An 18,073-nucleotide genomic window follows, 5' to 3' on the forward strand; every position below is an offset into this window, starting at 1 on the left:
GAAAGTGATTTCACTTGGTTTCTCTTCAATCCTCAGCTTAATTATAAGTGGTATCTGTAACACAATGGAAGTGTATTTCAGTCACCATTTAAATATGCTCAGTTCATTCTGTCTTATCAATAGTAGCATGCATCATAAATGCATATGGGATTTAAATGTGCTCCTCTCTAATTCTAACCATATAAATTATTGTACATGAAAGACAGTTTCAATATTAGGAATCACTACCTATTATACATTCATATTAAAATAAACAATGACAAACATAATTGTCAGCACACTTTCTAAATTTGCTGTCAGGCTTCGGTTTGTCATAAAACTTTTGCCTGACATTTAAGACAAAGATGGGTGAGGGTGGGGGTCAAAAAGGATCGAAAAGCCATTAGTTGGACTTTACTTTGTTATTTTGGCATTTATCGACCTAAATCCTATCAACTTATCACAATGCAATACCTCATTAAGTTCTCATGAACAAATTCATTGCATTAAACAAATAAATCATTATTCACAATATGCTGAATTCAATCATTTTTGCACAAAATCATTAATGACACAAGGGGGCTACAACAATAGCATTCTGATGTTGAAGGGACAAAGTGGATATTTACCATATGTTACATGTGCTGAGATTAGAATGCTAAATATTTTGTGATTAGACGAGCAGCAGGAAGATTCATTAAAAAGCTGTAAGTGTGTTTTGAGAGTGCAAACAGAACTTCCTCATCATTTCAAAGATCAGTTACTTCCCTGGAAACGATAGTATATTTGGAGTTTTTGTTTTGGTAGGTAGAAGAGTTTCTTTCTGGCTTGTGTTTTGTTCTATTGCATGTGGTCTTTGCAAGACATCTAATTAATCCAATAAAAAACTGCCTTGTTTTCCTTTTACTCGTGCGCACTTTGACTTCAATGCATTATTACTTTCTGTAACGAGGTGAAAAAAGTGTGCACAAGGCCTCACACAGAAAACAGTCACACGACACCTGCCACATTCAACCCTAAATCCTGTGATGTGAACCGTTTCATCAAAACAGTCCACACTATACCATCAAGAAGATGTGAAGCTTCAACCCCAGAATGTGCTGCAAATATAAGCAAAATTCTCTGTGACAAAGGTTTAAAGATAAAGTGTGTGTCCCTTTTCCTAATTATTTTAGGGTATAGTGGCCTAAAAAAGCTCAACATCTAACAGACTGGTCAGAGGAATAGATCACATATGATACCTTCCCAGATCACATTATGAGAAAGAAAAGAATTTCTTTCTTTGCATGAACAAAAAATACCCAACCAATATAAACTCACTATCAAGTAAAAGAGGATATCATAACCCCAGCTCTTCTCGAATACGGGGAAAATAACAGCAAGGGAGCCAGGATTTGACGAGGGCTCAGACTCAATAGATCTGTGACAAGTATGAATGAACAGGAGGCTCTGCTTTTCCTTCTTTCTTTTGAACAATGTATCATTGAGGGCTGTTTAAGAGGTCCTGTCAACAGGTAGTTCAACTTTCAGCTCATCCCCACTGATCAGTGGGAGCCCTCCTGACAGCAAGAAAAGAAAGACACCGGGAGGGAGCAAGAGAGAGAGAAAGAAAAATGTTGTGGGTCTTTTTATCCGTCCGTCGCTCTGACAGCCTTGCAGGGGATGCCATGGGAGGAAGATCAATGCAGGACAAGCGGATTCCCACAGTTCATTGTTCCGGGCCAGCCAAATCATCTTCCCAAGACGGCCGGGAGCTCAAAGCTTCCCTTTATGATAACCATCCCTGGTATTATTCCCACTATGATGATGATGACCTGCAGATGTCTGTCTGTGTGTGTGTGTGTGTGTGTGTGTGTGTGTGTGTGTGTGTGTGTGTGTGTGTGTGTGTGTGTGTGTGTGTGTGTGTGTGTGTGTGTGTCTGTGTGTGTATGCATGTACATCTGTGAACACCTCTCCCCTCCTGAGTGTGCTACAATAGAGGTCACAGTGGCATAGTCAGACCCCTGCAGCAGCGAATAAAGCAGAGTGATGAGCGCAGGATTAACAGTGTCAAACATTTGTTAAGCAGCCTGACTTAGTGTGGTGAAGTTATGGGAGTGAAAGCCAAAAACAAACAAACAAATAAAATAGTCATCGATATGGACAAAGTATGGGTCATTAATTCTGCTTTAATACGGCAACCATCATTTTCCTTTTGTACAAACTAGCTGAATGTTACTTTTCATTCGTGAGTGGTTCTTTTTCTACTTAGTATTATTTATTTTCTTTTTCAAAGACCTCAGAACACAGATCTCAGATCAACTTGGCACTCAACTCAGATCCCTTATGTTTTGTAATGTACCTGTGTGGTCTGCTTTGTGTCTGGTGACTAAGCTCTTCTCTCTGTCCAATCAGTCAGAAACACGGTGCCATTCTCCGTGTGTGTGTCAGCTTGAGACAACAAGCATAGCAGTGTAGAGCGCTCACGCATGGTTAGACTATGGGAAGAAAGAGGCCTGAGAGACAATGACCACAGTGTATTTGTCATAGCTTACATCACTGGTCGCTCTCTCCGCTGCATTTCAATGCTACAAACATCAACACACACACAAAGAGTAATCTGTGGGTCACACATAGATGACCTGCAGGATGCAAGACTGAGAAAGTCAAGCTCAGTCTCACTTTGATTTTCAGGTTATAGTAGGAAGGAAGAGACAAACAGAATGAAGAAGAAGGTAGATGAATGTCAATACAGCCTGAATAGGAGAATATCAGAAATAATTGCTGTTTTCTTCCTCCCATGCTGGGCTCTTTTTGTTAGAGTTTTGCATAATGACTTCAATTGTGGAGGGGTGGGGGTGGCTATGGAGGTAATAGTGGTGGGTCTGTGGCAGCAGCAGAGGTGGTGCTAAAAGGAGGGGTTGTTGTGACAGGTGCTGAAATCCAGCTAAGGAGGCAAGGGAGACAAAGGTTCAATTTACTAAGAGGAGACTTTAATTGTTACACAGCTAATTAAGAGAAGAAAGATCTTTTTTTGCCTCTTAACTATTTACCGTGAGCAATGTGTGCACACTGAGGTAACTTGTGCCTTCAAGCCAAGTGAGCCTGTAGTAAAGAGTCATAGTGCATGTTGTGTGTATGTGTGTGTGTGTATGTGTGTGTGTGTGTGTGTGTGTGTGTGTGTGTGTGTGTGTGTGTGTGTGTGTGTGTGTGTGTGTGTGTGTTTACAGACAGGATGGGCGCTGCCTCAACATATAACATCATTTCACAGCTTTTCTGCTGTTGGGAGTTTGGGACTTTCTCCTTTTTTCAACTAAAACAAAAGTCTATGGCTAATTAGCAGCACTCATTACAGGAAGAGAGTCAGGTAATTATTTTACATCATGCTGCCGATAATTGAATGATTCTTCAATGTCTGAATGCCTGTTTGAAAGTATCCCCTTTTTCTTTTCCTTTTTCTTTGAGAAAGATAAGAGAGAAGCTGGATACAGGTACTGCTGCCATATGCTCTTGAATGAAAAAGCTTTTCTGTCAAAGCAAATGGGATTTTTAAATATTGAAACTGCTGCATGTCTTTTTAATATGACCGTGTTAAATCTCTCTTTATTCCATCACTTTGATAAACTCCCCCTTTCTATCTTTCTTCTCTCTCATTTTTTGTCTTCTTTTGTGCTAATTTGAAGAGTTTGAAGTGACTTCGGCTCTCTGAGAAGAAGTTTAACTTACTTTGCAACCATGCAGGCTTTTTTTTTTAAAGCAGCACACTTCCTGTTTAAGAAAGCAAACAAATCTTATCAAAGCCATCAGGAAGCTCAGACTTGAGTGGAAATGCTTGTGATTCTCTGCATATGTTACAATATCTCTTAGTGGCCTTATAAGTGCTATTGTTCTCAATCGTGACTGGGGAGTAGGAGGAGAGAAAAAAAAATTGAAGAACACTTTCTACTTTCTCTCCTTTCACTTCAAAGCCAGATATGTACACTGATCTAATGTAGCACTTAATATAAAAGGAAAGAGAGTGAGATCGCGAGAGAGAATTTCTACTTTAAGGCCAGGGTGTATTTATTACACACTAATTGTAGCAGAGGAAGTGCTTTAGAGGCGTGTGCTCTTGGGAGAGGGTGGAGGGCCTCGGGGACATAAGAGAGCATGTTTATCTATCAGACTTTATCAGAAAACAAAGTGGTGACTGCTCTTAAGATTAGAGATGGGGTTCAGGGAAGTGGAAAGGGATGAAACAGTTTACAAAAGAAATAAAAGAAATAGACTGATGAAGAGAAAAAAGAGTAAAGGAGGACGAGACATGCCAGGGAAGGACTGTTTGCATCGATGCCAGTGACTCAGTCAAAGGCAACCGTAATTAAAGAGGAAGTTGGGTGAAACCACAGAGAAACCTTTCTTCTTTCTTCTGTTTCTGTTAACTGGACTACAGAACAAGCAATTATATACACACACACACACACACACACACACACACACACACACACAAGTCCTGTAGACACACCTAAAACCTCAGGTGTTTTTGCATCACCATAGCATAAATATCCTGTATATGTATCGTAGACTGTACAGGAAATAAGTGGTTGTAGGTTGCATAATGTCACCCATTAGTGAGTGAACTACCACTCTGAAGAGTTTGGCATGAATGCGGAGCTGGGGAGGAATATTGTTATAAACTGTCCGTTTAGCAAAATTTGGGGGCAGCTAACATTAGTCCTTGCATGCGAGTTTGGTTAGCTAACTAACAATTAAAATTAATCCTTTACTCCACATATTGGCAGTTCATGAATTGATTCTTTTTATTTTTAGCATAATCTTGCTAATAGTCAACAGTCAGAATACTATATACAAATGTATCTGAAGCTAATTCTGTAGGGCCTTTTAGGACAACCTTACACTGATCAACACATTTTTAGGGGAAAAAACCTCGGTGACCTCACTACTGTGGACAGTTCTTCAGAGATATCATACAGCTGAACAACTTCTTTGCAAGCAAAAGAGTAGGGCCTTTGCTTTATTGCTCTTGATAGACTCTTTTTAGGCTTTGTATTATGCACATAACTGAATTAAAGTTTATCTGAACGTAAAGATTTTGTCTTCACAGCTTCACTCTGGAAAGGTCTGAACCACCATAAAGTCCTTAGACGTCTGCACAAAGTTGACAAACTAATAACAGTACCATTGGAGAGAAGATAATCTCACAATGATGTTGACAAGTACAATGTCATATAAAAACACAGCAGTGACACCCCCCCCCCTTTTTTTTTCTCATACAATTAATTCTGAGAAACTGAATGATTTGTTTATTTATTTATTTTTGCAAAATTATCGCATTAATTAAGAAAAACAAACACATTTTGTTTGCAAAATTAACAGATTTTTTTTCAAGTGAATGTAGTATACTTCCATGTTAAAATAATAGCAGAAATGGATAACAAAAAATAATTACTAACAGCTGCGACCATAGACTCAAAACAGGAAAAATATCCAGCTGAACCTTCTAAAATTAAAAAGAAGAGGTTAGAATAAAAAGCTAAAATGAGCCGATAAAAGGTTGAAACACAAGGTAGCGATCCATTTATATAAGGGGGCAAACTAAGATTAAAATTAAAGGTAAAAACTAAGAAATAGATCTTGACTGAAATTAAGTTTAATGCCAAATTAATTTAATCAGTGTAGTCAGTAAAAATCATTCCAAAGTGTGGTGTGTGACTGTGTCCCAGGATTCCTCTCTTCTGTCTGCACCACGTCTGAGCTCGGAGCTGCTTGTCCCGGCCAACACTGCATTTTCCTCATTCTTTTGTGCCCTGCCTGACCTTCAGCGTTGTCACTGACTTATCTTTTTCAACAAAGACTACAGCAGACCCTCTTATCAAAAAGCACATACACACATTTGTGTCCATGTGCTCTGATGAGAGACTAAGTTCATTTAGGCAGTATATTATTAAAAAAGCAACCTCCATGTTGCAGAAAGTGCAAACATATGAACTACTTTCCTATATGAAAGGCTTTTAAGTAACTGTACCATTAGACACACATGTATACACACATGCACATGTGATATGGGTTTCTATTTGGTTAACTTAAAGACTGCTATTATATTGCTAAAATCTAAACAGCTGTGGCTATCAGAGAGGGGTCATTTGTATTAATAAGATATGCTGCACATTAACGTCAAAGCGGTTACCAGGGGTTACTTGGACCTTGCAGCTTTTATTATTAATGACGGCAATATCTTGATAGGAGGGAAGCATTAAGAGAAAGCCTGACACCGTCAGCCTGGCCACAACATTTTGCATTTCAGCCAGCTGTGCCTGCCTCTTAAAGCTGGGCTGAAAAAGTTGCATCATTTTTCCTTAAGTTTTAGCCTGATACGAACACATGCACACACTGCGTCTCCTTCATGAGCTCTGGAGCATTCTTGGGCTGTTGGATGTGGGCAGTGGTGAAAGGTGGAGCTGGGGTGTGGATGGTTATAATCTGCGTGGCCTCTACAGTCTCCCCATCACCTCAAACCCCTCTTTGCCTCAACACTGCCCCCCTTCCCTCTGCCCCACCATGCTCCTTCCATCCCTCTCCATATTTTCTCCCCCTGCATCTGATTAAGTTAACAATGTGGTGTTATTTGCATGCTGATTTTTCAGACCCCACCACCCCACCTACTCTCTCACTTTCTCTCTCTCTCTCTCTCTCTCTCTCTCTTTCAATTCTCTGACAAACAAGAGAGGCAGGATCAGAGTAATGTGATAGCACAGCAGCCAGCCAACGCAATCTGCCTCAAAGACCAGGTGTTCGCAATCCACCTCCCTCTTAATTCCTAGCTCCATCATTTCTCTTGTTTTTATTCCTGTTATTCCTTTCCTCTATTCTCTACCCCAGTTCTTCTTCTTCGTCTCCTCTCATCTATCCCTGGTGTGTTTATAAGGTTGTATTATAATCAAATCTAGAGCAAGGGAGGCCTGTCTTTTTTTATTAATTATAGGCCACAGCTGATGTGAATGTATTCCAAAAGCATCTTCAAAATAGGTCGGCGGTACAGTTTGCTATTCTTATCACATTTAAATGTCAACATGGTGCAAAGCCCTACAAATTAGTTCAGGCAGGCTTCAACCCCCATTTAACATTTAAAGTGCCATTCTGCAGGGCTCAAAGAGCAATTTAAATCAGTTTACACATACAAATATAAATAGATATAGCACTTTATATTTCAAACTTCTTGTTTCAACACAGACATATAACTAGCAACCTTCGCCTGGGAGAGTTTAGTTCACCATGTACATGTGGTGGCAGAAAAACAGAGCAAAAAATGAAATATGCAGTGGGAAAAACAATGCATTAGCTTTTATCAATAATAAATTTGCATGTAGTACTGGGGATAAAAGATCCTGGTTTTCAAAATCTCTGCATAAATCCTCTGTCTAGAATAAATCAGAATAGCAAGACGTTTTCTTGAATTGTACCTTATCGGTGCTAAATGACAACAATGATTTGAAATACATCTGTTCATATGTGATGCCAACTAACCCCTGTAGAGCAGCTGAAGACAACAGAGGCTGAGCACTGTTGTTCTGCATGTTGGTGGCTGAGCATACCAAACACAGTTTACCTATCTTAGCCACACACACCCACACAAACCTATTGATACAATCATAATCAACAAATTGGAATCACGTACAATCCACCATAAAACAGACTAAATTAGTATCCTCAACAAAACACAACTGCATTATCCCTCTTTCAATACAAAATCTGAGATAGCTTGTTGTGAATTAAAAGCTTGATCCGTCAGCTGTGAAAGAAGGACATGATTGAGGGAATACAATATCAGTGAAGTTAAGAGCTGTTGCCTGGACTTGGATATTAAAAAATTCCTCAAAGTTTTTTCTGGGTTTTAATGGTGAAATGTTGAGTAACAATCTAAAGCCATCAAAAGCAAATTGAAGCTTTTTTTTAGCTTGATTTGTTTAATCAGGTTAGGTCTATTTTAAACAGATCTGATGGCAAAACATGACTGTATGCGCAGCCTTCGGCATAGCTCAAGAGAAGGAAGACGGACCATCCTTACAGCCCAGCACAACATGATTCCAGAATAAAACCATTCTTTTAAACATACATTTTCTCTATGAGAATGGTTCATTCAAGGGAGAAATGGGTTAAAGTTTTAGATATGTTTATTTTAAAATGATCTAGTTCATTATTAATATTTGCCTAAATCAGTTAATTTTGCATAGTTTTGGACAGACGGACATGTAGGTAGGTTTACTCAAACCATGTATAATTGTGACCATTGTGACGGTGACCATGTATTTGTTGTGTATCACTTTAATCACCTGAAAGTAACAGTGAGGGTGAAAAGAGACAAGTCTTTGTCAACATTGGGTCTGATGGAGCTTGAACTCGGTTGCCTTGCATGACAATGAACTGAGTAACACAACTATCCATCCCAATTTATTCTCCATGAGTGTGCCTAAAAATGTTGTAGTTGTACAATTTACTTGCATTACAGTTTCATGTCATACAGAATATAGTAATATTTGCAAAGAAGAGCATGAAGAAATTCTTTATAGATTTATTGTTTTTGTTTGTTTTTACAGCAAATGAAGGTTTGATTTTGGAGCCAAAAAAGTATTTTTTTTGTTTGTTTTTGAGCTTTTTATGTAAAGCTGCAACATTTCCTGCACTGGAACAGTTTATGTAACATTATTTGTTTGTGTCAAGCTACTGCAATGATTATTATTTACAGGTTTCCGCCCATGCCATCAGCCGAATCTTGAGACCAAAGAAAAACGAACTTTGACTCATCAACTTTTTGAAAGTCAAAATCATACATTCATAAAATCATTTAAGCCCGATGATGAAACAGTCACAGACTGCAAAACCAATAATTCCAGTGTGTTGACCTTAACTGGGTACTGAGTTGCCTTTAAGAAAAATGTGTTAACTAGGCATTTGCAGCCCCGCTCCACAAACACAAGTGAGAGCCCCCTGGTCAGAGAAGTTTATGACAGGGTAGAGGGGTTATGCACCGCCTTCAGGAAGAGTTGGCCCTGTCAAGCTGTTTCATGCCACTGAGATGTAGGATCAGTAACCAACCCTGGAGACATACACACAAGAACAGAGCAGTAGGCCTGTTATGAGACTTTCTTTGCATCATTACACTGCTGACCCCAGTCGTTCCAATGACTGCATGAATCTGTAGGAGCAGCTGACTCAAGAGAAATAAAAGATAAAGTAAAAAGCTGGCCATCACAGACATAAATAGGATAGAAGACAGCCTAAGTCCCAAGAAGGATATTCTGAAAATTTAAGAAGCTTAAATGGTGATCCACAACACTAATACACTCTTCTATTGAGTTATGTCCATTTTAGTTATTTATTAGTCTATTGTTACACTATATATGACTTCACGTAGCCTAATATGAGAATAAGAGCCAGTGTAGGGGTCACAGAGAGATTGAGTATCAGCTTACAACTGCCCTCTTACATCAGCATAAGTAACTGAATCCAAAGAGCTAACTAGCTTACAAGAGACCCAATCCCTCCTACTGGCTTTCTTCTACCTCTAGGCTTGACTATGACTATTTCCCATCCAACCCAAATGCTCTATGGGTGTGCCTAATGTGGACTCGCTGAAATGTCAAAGCATTATATATCCTTTTACGCACAGAGTGGCCCCTAAGGGTTTAATTGACTATGCTGTAAAGTGAGTACGAGAGCCACGAGAGAGTACGATGAAGATGAATATGTTTTATTAGCGGGCAAACAGAGCTTGATAGCTGGAATTGGTGGTGAGAGGAAGAAGAATGTGACATGGAAGAAAAATACATATACTCGTTCACAAGTCAAAATAAAATGTACTGGCTTGGCTGACCACTCCTTAGGTTATTACCTTTTGTGAACTCACTGGGTGAATGATTCACATTTACATGTTCTTCTCTTTCTTCTTTCCACTCCTTTGGTTGGCCTCTGTCTTTCTCTGAACCAAACAAGAAAGAAACCAGCTTCTCACAACTGTCTGGTGACTTCAAAAACTCAGAAGAAAAACAGCTAAAAAAGAGCCAAGCAGAAGACAAGAGAGAAGGGGCCCCACTACCATCCTGCGGCCTTCGTTTACCAATTATACTGAGTACCTGCTGACAGGTGAGTTGTCACAATGTCTGCTTTGCCACCCAACTCCCCTCATCTCCCCCCTTTCAACATCCCATCACTTTCCATTCCACTCCATTACAGTTTACCACATGTGAAGGCGAAGAAGCTCATCGCATCTCCAGGCAAACAGATGAGACAAAAGAAAGGGAGGATAGGGAGGAAGACAGTTTGGTGTTTGGCCTCAAGAAACAAGCTTTGATTTGGGAAACAGTGAAGAGCGACACAAGCTGAGGCAGGTATTTACTGGTTTTATGCAAGGCTTGAATATGGTTTTTAGAGGGACACTGATTTCTCTCTCTTGAAGCAAAGAGAAGTTAAAAGTGTTTCACTGTGGTTTTAAAGCTGACGTGATCATTCATTTAAGTGCAGGTTTCCTAGAAATACAGTTGATGTGTAAATACTTGTTTGAATTTCTTGTCCCACTTTTTCACTTTCTATATCTCTTTCCAATCACCACTCTTCTCTAAAATGCAGAAGGAAAGTTTAAAGACATTCCCCCCCAAACCCCACCACCCCCTACCCATATCCCCCTGCCTTGCCTCTCAGAAACTCAGCCAGCCAACGAACACGACTGAGACAAAACATAACCATAATGGCTCATTAAAGGGAATAGAGATGACTTAGGAAAACAAAGCAGCCTTCACTGGGCTGTCACCGAAACTCCTGTGGTGGTACGTCCAAACTCCAGCTGGTGACAAGGAGGCAAAAATGTCTTCCTCCCACAGAAACTTGTATCGGTTCGAAGTGTTTTGACTGCGCTCGACATGTCTCTATTTGTTCTGTGACAAATCTAATGTGCTCTCAGCAGAGTGACAGACCGCTGTGCTCCTGAGATGAGGAATGTGTGTGTTCACCTTGTTTTTCCTCTTCTATCTCAGACAGGGGGTATACTCTAAAAGGTATGATACAGACATTGTATATCTGCAAGAGTGCTTCACTTCAACATAGCAGTTTTACTCAGCACAGCTTAAGGTTAACTCTTTAATGTCCACAATGAGAAAGAAAGTAAAGGAATTTTTTTTTTTTTTTTTTTTTTTTCTTTAATTCTTTGGGGCAGTAATAATAATTTACATGTCAATTTATTTTACTGCCACCCATTGGTAGAAAAAAATTGCTTAGACAAATACTTCTGCATTAAATATCATGTATTTACTGTATTTACTGTATTTCAACACAGAACTGAATAAAGCGATTGCATCTTTTGTGTTTTGGTTTATGGTCAATTCCAATTACCAAAGTTGAAAGTTATTTGGTTCCTGAAATTAGAGTTTTTGAAATATGAATAAAATTAAATTAAATACAGTTTTTCCATATTGTACCCAGACAATAGGTGTGTTTCCATTACCCCTAAATTTTTTTGGGAAAACCTACATACTGCAATAAAAAATGGTAATGGAAACACCTACATTTGAAACACCTCTATAAAAGGTTTTTACTCTCTCATGAGGTGGTTCAGACTTGTCGATATAGAGGTATCGCAAAAGTGTAATGGACACGCTTTTTTTGCATTTACATGTCCCTGAACGTCATGTAGGGGGTCTCGTGACCAGTTCATTTCAAATAAAAATGACGCGGTATGAGTAGACACAGGAGAACATGGAAATCTTTTTACAAATAATTAAAATAAAAAATAGAACTGTCATCCTTGATAGCAAACAACAGTGAAATGCAGATTTTTACAAAGCATAAGAAATCTTATTCCTCCTCAAGGTGGAGTCTCGTGGGACGAGATTTTATGAGAATAACAGCTAATGGGCTAAACACATTTAAAGGAAACACCTGTTGCATTTTATCAAAATTTCAGTAAAATCGCTTTTATTTTGCGAAAAACTGCAATGGAAACGCAGCTATTCTTGCATTGCTTCAGCTCAGTGAAATTGATGATCCTTTATTCTTTTTAACTATAATCACTTAATGTCTTTATGCTTGTCCGTCTAAAAAGGTAGAGTGAACTATCCCAGTTAGACATCCTGCTCTTATCCTGACATTGTCATACTGCTGTTAGAACCCCTGGTGCTGCTCATCAACTCAGAGGATAACTTTCCTAAGACACTTTCAATGCATCCAAGCACTTTATGATACCGTTGTTGTTTGTTTATAACTGTAAACAAAAAGGACTACACATAATTCCAATGTTGCTGTGTCACACACGCTGATTGTTTACTAAAGGCTAGAAAACAGCCCAAGAAGTTGTATATAGGTGGTAGCTGCTGCAGCTGTAGTTCACAGAGATAAATAGGATTTTCTCTTACTCCAAATATCTGATAAAATGAATGGTGACAGTTAAAATAGTGGCAATCAATCAGAACTTAGTAGAAAAGTGCATTCTGTAAACCATCCTTTTGACTTCCACTGTAGGAGGCTCTTAACGTTTTTGAAATGTTTCTCACAGCTAATCCCAAAGGCCACTACTGACCCAGCACCTATTGCAGAGAGCACAGTCATATCTGCTTAGCAATCCCTCAGTAATTAAAGAAGGTCCGCACCATGTCTAAACCTCTTCCTGACAGTGTTGTGTCTGCACTAGTCATAAGAGGCTTATGGCTCATATACCTTCCACGCTCTCTGTATATGTTTCAAGAATAGAAGGACAGAAGATTAAAAAAGTGATTGGAAAGTTGAATTAACTACCTTTCCTGCTTTCTTAATTACTGCAAATTCCACCTCTGTATGAGCTCACTATAAATAGCCTTGTGCTCTCAAGAGGACCTGAAATCCAATTTGAAAATGGAGAAAAACACACACACACACACACACACACACACACACATAAAAACACATATTCTTTTCACAGATTGACCAGTTATAAAACTGAACCTGACAACTGACTGAGCCAAACAGTGTGTCCATCTCATGTAAGCTAATAACAGACTAATTGTCTTCTTATATATAAATATATATATATAAGAAGACAATTTGAATACCCACACACACAGAGCAAAAGCTATGATGGAAGGGAGTCTCTGGGGAATGCAAGATCAATTCAAGTGTTAGGGGGACTTCCAGAAGAGTACAAGGAAGTTGAACCTCAATAGCATCGTGTAGAGGGTAACATTATAATAGAGGCAGAACTTTTTGACAATGATGAAATGATGAAAGATTTTGTTTTTGGCAGGGTTGTTATGGGCTTTCATGGATTTCCAAGCAGCTAGGAGTTAAAACAATGAGCAAAAAGAGAAAGCCTGAAACATGAAGTTCTGCAGGAGAACCAAACAGTCTAAGCGAAAAAGTGACCCATGTACGTTAGTAAGATAAAAACTTTAGAGTAGAGAAGCAGATAAGCAAGTCTAAAACATTGTTTATGGCAAAAACTTCATTTTTATCTGTATTATTACTGCAAACTAATTCAGTGTTTTTCTTTTCTTTGTTTGTTCAAAGATTAGAAGAAAATTACATTTGGATTAACTTCTGTTGTTCGTATCTGTTACCCTTGTTTTACGGTATTTGGAATAAAAAAGGAAATCACTTTTATGACCAAGAAACCTACACATGCATTTGGTTTTGGACAAAAACAACATATTTAGTAAGGAGTAGGCAACAGGAACACAACAGCCACACTCCAATCAATTAAGCAGGGTCAGAACTAAACGTTTTGCTTCATTTGACTTTCACAGATGAACTGAGACAATTTCCCATCCTTTTTTTAATGGATTGTCTTAATGTCAAATGTGAGCCTTAATATTAATGAGCATTTCCCATTTTAATGTAGTTAATGTGAACACCTATGTGCACCGATAGAAAATAGAAAAATTATAATTTAAACCGTTGCTGTAAAACCTGCTTGTTTTATCCCATTGTATCCCTAAAGCATCATTTTCAAGGATCGGAGTCTTCTGGGCTGAAACTGTAACAGTCACCACGGCAAAGTGTTTAAGATAGATTTATAGATGTGTATTTCATCACCTTGCCGTGAATACTTTTAATACCTAGGCCAAAATCAGACAGAATGGATGTCAAAAAAAGAGGCTGACAGAACAGCAGTCCCAGCATTGGTCTTGAACGCATGTGTACAAGTCAGTCATTTCTTGTTGGGTTTATAGCATTGTGCAGTGTGTGTGGGAAAGTGACAGTAAAGATGTACCCAGTGTGAAAAAAACCGATACAAAGAATCTTCACCATATTTAAAAATGAAGTTTCAGCTAAAACTTTGAAAAACACAGTTAGGACCTTCCCAGTAAAACTGCATCTACTCTTGAGTTATATTTTATGTTGGATTACTGTAAGTATGTCACATGAAATATTACTATTTTCATTCAAATTAGCATAGCGTATGTTCTCTGCTATTTAAAAACTATGTATTCTTACACATAAAATTACACAGCTAAATAAAGTAGCTGAAATGAAGACGTAGAATATCCTCATTAGTAAATATTCTTATCTTATGTACATATTAAGCCATTGCTACAAAAACACTGCCACAGAATAAGAATTTCCAAATTTCAATGCGGCAGCACCAAACCATTTCAATAATTTTAACACAAAGAAACAACTAGGTGGATTTGAACTCCAGATTCATATTGTGTCTAATCCGGTTGTCTCCAACTTGAGGTCATCTTCCACCACGTAAGAAAACATAGCATAATTGTCTTTCAGTTGACAAGAACTAAAAATACACAGACAATAGCTCTGAGATGAGCAGAGGCAAAAAAGAGAGAAAATGTTTTGTCCTTCAGCTGTGTTTTCACTCCACTTTCCCACCCCATGCCAGTGACTGCAGAATAAACGGATATGTGAATTAAACCCCATTGTTTTAAAAAAGATCTGCTTCTAAATTTGGGCGCTGCTCTTGTTCTCCCCTCAGTAAAAGAATTTGCCAGTTATGTTTGTATGTTTTTTTGTCTTCCTTTCCCTCGTCCTTCATTGTCATCTCAGCTACATACAGTTATATTCTGAATAAATGTGAGTGGTATATCTTTGAACGTGTCAAGCAAGGGAAAAAAAGCACATTTGCAAGTGCATATAGTTCAGCCAAGCGATTTTTGCAATTAGAAAGGACACAAAAATAATTATTCTGCAGTGCAGTCAGTCGACACATCCTGAGTCGATGATGCACGGATCACGTGTTTAATAAAAAAGGTTAATCAGTTGTTAATCAGTGGATTAATAACGTGTTATTTTCTTTACAAAACCATTAATATTATGCCATAAATATTTAACACTGATAGGTCTTTTTTTTTTTTTTTTTTTTGGTGGCAGAGACAGTATGGGGGTGGGGGTGATATGTGTTTGATGATGCAGGGCAGAGTGAGCAATATCCAGACATTAATGTGCATTAATCATGCTTTGGTGAAGACAAATAAATTCATTCATGTTTATTAATACAACCTTGGAGAAAACAATACTCTTTACATTATTCACTGAGTTATTAATAAAGCATTTATGAACAGGAAGACCACAAAGCACAGACTGCAGGGAGAAAGACAGACATAAGACTAGGAGGTAAGAGAATAGAAAAAAAAAAGCAGAAGGTCTGAGTCTCAAAGCCAGGAGCAAAGGTTGACACAGAAGAAGATGTAAAGAGGAGGAGGAAGTGTGCACATGTATCTGAATGCGTGTCAGAGTGAGAGTAGTTCACCACTAGAAAGCTGGGGGTTAAACAGAGATTTTCTGCCCTTACTCTTTTTTTCTCCATGACAAATTACCCTGCACGTTTGTTAATCAAAGCAAAACAAATATTGCTTTTCATTCGCTCCATTTGTTTGAATGAACATACAGACATTCCCAAAATACTCATTCCCAGCTCAAATGTAATTAAATTGTGCCTTTAGTGAAAACATGCAGTGGTACTCCAATTAGTTGTGTTTTTGTCATTGGGTAAAGACGAGAATGGCAGTGGGTGCGCCCCGGGCACCTCAGTGTCCCGACTTAGAAACGTGTCCTAGTGGGCGGGGTGAGGTTAAGTGGGGAGTGTATTTGTAAGACAATGTTTGGGCGCACAAAGCTGTCTGCAAAGAGAGAACAGAGGTGTTTGCAGAGTTGGTAGATGATTTATTGATCTTATCAGTTAAACCAATGGACAAAACATGGCATCTTGTGCCTGAGCTCTGTTATGTGGTTCATCTGTATATGCATCTTCTAACCATGCTCTCGTTCTCTGCTTTAACAGCTTATTTCTTTCTTTGTCTCGAGCTCCAAATTGTATTTTTATTGAAGGGCTGTATGGATTGCTCAGCAAAATGTCATCCGTCAAGCTGTCGATGAATCCATCCTTTCATTTAATGATCAGCCACCTGATATGCATTTTACATGGCCCCATATCTCTTTAATGGGAATCAATGGAAAGCAAATAAAGCTGGGAGCCTGTAAGATGCATGTCTGATGGATGGAAGTGGTAATTTTTTGATACATACAGTTGTATGTGGCAGTGGAGCTTTGTGTTGTGTACACCTGGATGAATATGTCTGCAGAGATGGCTTTGTGTGGGTTAGAGATGGCTTATGTATGAGTCTTAACAACTGTACCGCTACAGCCTCCCAATTGCCTTGTCTTCATAATCTAGAGGAGACGGGGGGAGAAATTGAGTGGACAAGACAGAAGGAAAGGTGGAAATGAAAAAGGCAGAAAGAGAGGGAAAATAAAGACAATTAATGAAAGATGAGGAAGAAGAGATGCAGAGATGAAGCTTTAAAATACGATGAGAGAATAGAGGGAAGGGGTGAGGTGGGGATGTGGGTTCAGTTAAATAGTGATTTCATCATGTGATTTTGGGGGTGGGGTGTCTGTGGCAGCTCTAAAACACATAACTTTTTACGAAGTGAAAATCAAATATTAAAAATGACAGCCCTTATAAGTGTGCTGAGTGAGCTCGGGTCACGGAGGGAGGGAGGCGCGGGCGGCTTGTCAGCTACTATCTGTCAGGGCGAATTAGAAACAATCAGGGCCGAGTGAAAGGGAAGGTGATTGTTATTAAGCGGCGGGGCCCTGTGAGCGGGCTCCCCAGATGTGGCTGTGCATATAAAAGAACAGGAAGCCGGCAGTTTAATTCAGGAAACTTGCCGAGGCAGGCGAGCAATGCCACAAAGGAGGAAAGGGGGGCAGCGGGTGCTAAGAGGAAGGACAGAGGATATGAGGGGGATGGGTTTGCTGAAGTTACTTTGATTAGACTTTTTGTGGAAACTTGCAACAATGCTGTTGTGCACTGGTTCTCTGTCACTGTTCATCGTTCATAAGAAAGCAACCAGCTAGGCCATGGGGAGGCCAAAACGAACATTACAGGTCAAATTAAGTTATGCACATTTTAGGTTAGGTTAGGTTGGACTTTATTAATCTGACAGTGGAGAAATTCACTCGTTACAGCAGCTCTTATTACAGAATAAAGTGCAGAAAGCAAACAGAATAAGGTGAACATGCATCACAACAAGAAGGTGCATTATAAATTATTTACAAGAAAAGAAGTCTAAGAAACACAAAAAAATATGTAGCATTATAAATATAATATATATATATATATATATATATATATATATATATAATTGACAGTGATTTATCCAACATGGCGCTGTGCGAGTAGCTGCGTGTTACGGCAGCTCTGCCTCCTCTTTTCCTTTACATACAAACACATGCAAGAGCTTGACCGTTATCCCTGGCACCCTTTAAACTGCTGTTACATATACATGCACACATTGTGTACAAGCGTATTGTTGGACATGGCCCCAACTTTGACTCCTTCAGTTCTGTTTTAGGTCAAGTTGCACCACAAAATCTGTCTAATGTCTTGGAGAAAGTGAATGGTTGGAGGGGGCTGGGTTCGATGGGGCCTGCTTGATACGTATAATACGTAAGCTAAGGCGGGTGGTGGAATCTGAATGAAAGGGAGTGACATCTGCCAAAGAGGCTTTAGCCTTAAAGGCGTGCTGGGCATTGTGACACTTTGAAAACAACACTGTCACAGAAACTGGCAACGATTCATAGAAAGAGAGAGAGAGAGAGAGAGAGAGAGAGAGAAAGAGAGAGAGAGAAAGCTCTA

The 18,073-nt window shown here is 39.0% G+C and overlaps 1 protein-coding gene across 4 annotated transcripts in view; it reads right to left on the bottom strand.

The window, feature by feature from the left end:
• The window catches only part of znf536 (zinc finger protein 536), a 220,013-nt gene that overhangs the window by 114,658 nt on the left and 87,282 nt on the right, over positions 1-18,073 (bottom strand). The window lies entirely within an intron of this gene.

The sequence above is a fragment of the Melanotaenia boesemani genome, chromosome 1 (assembly GCF_017639745.1).
Source record: "Melanotaenia boesemani isolate fMelBoe1 chromosome 1, fMelBoe1.pri, whole genome shotgun sequence".
Classification (NCBI taxonomy): domain Eukaryota; kingdom Metazoa; phylum Chordata; class Actinopteri; order Atheriniformes; family Melanotaeniidae; genus Melanotaenia; species Melanotaenia boesemani.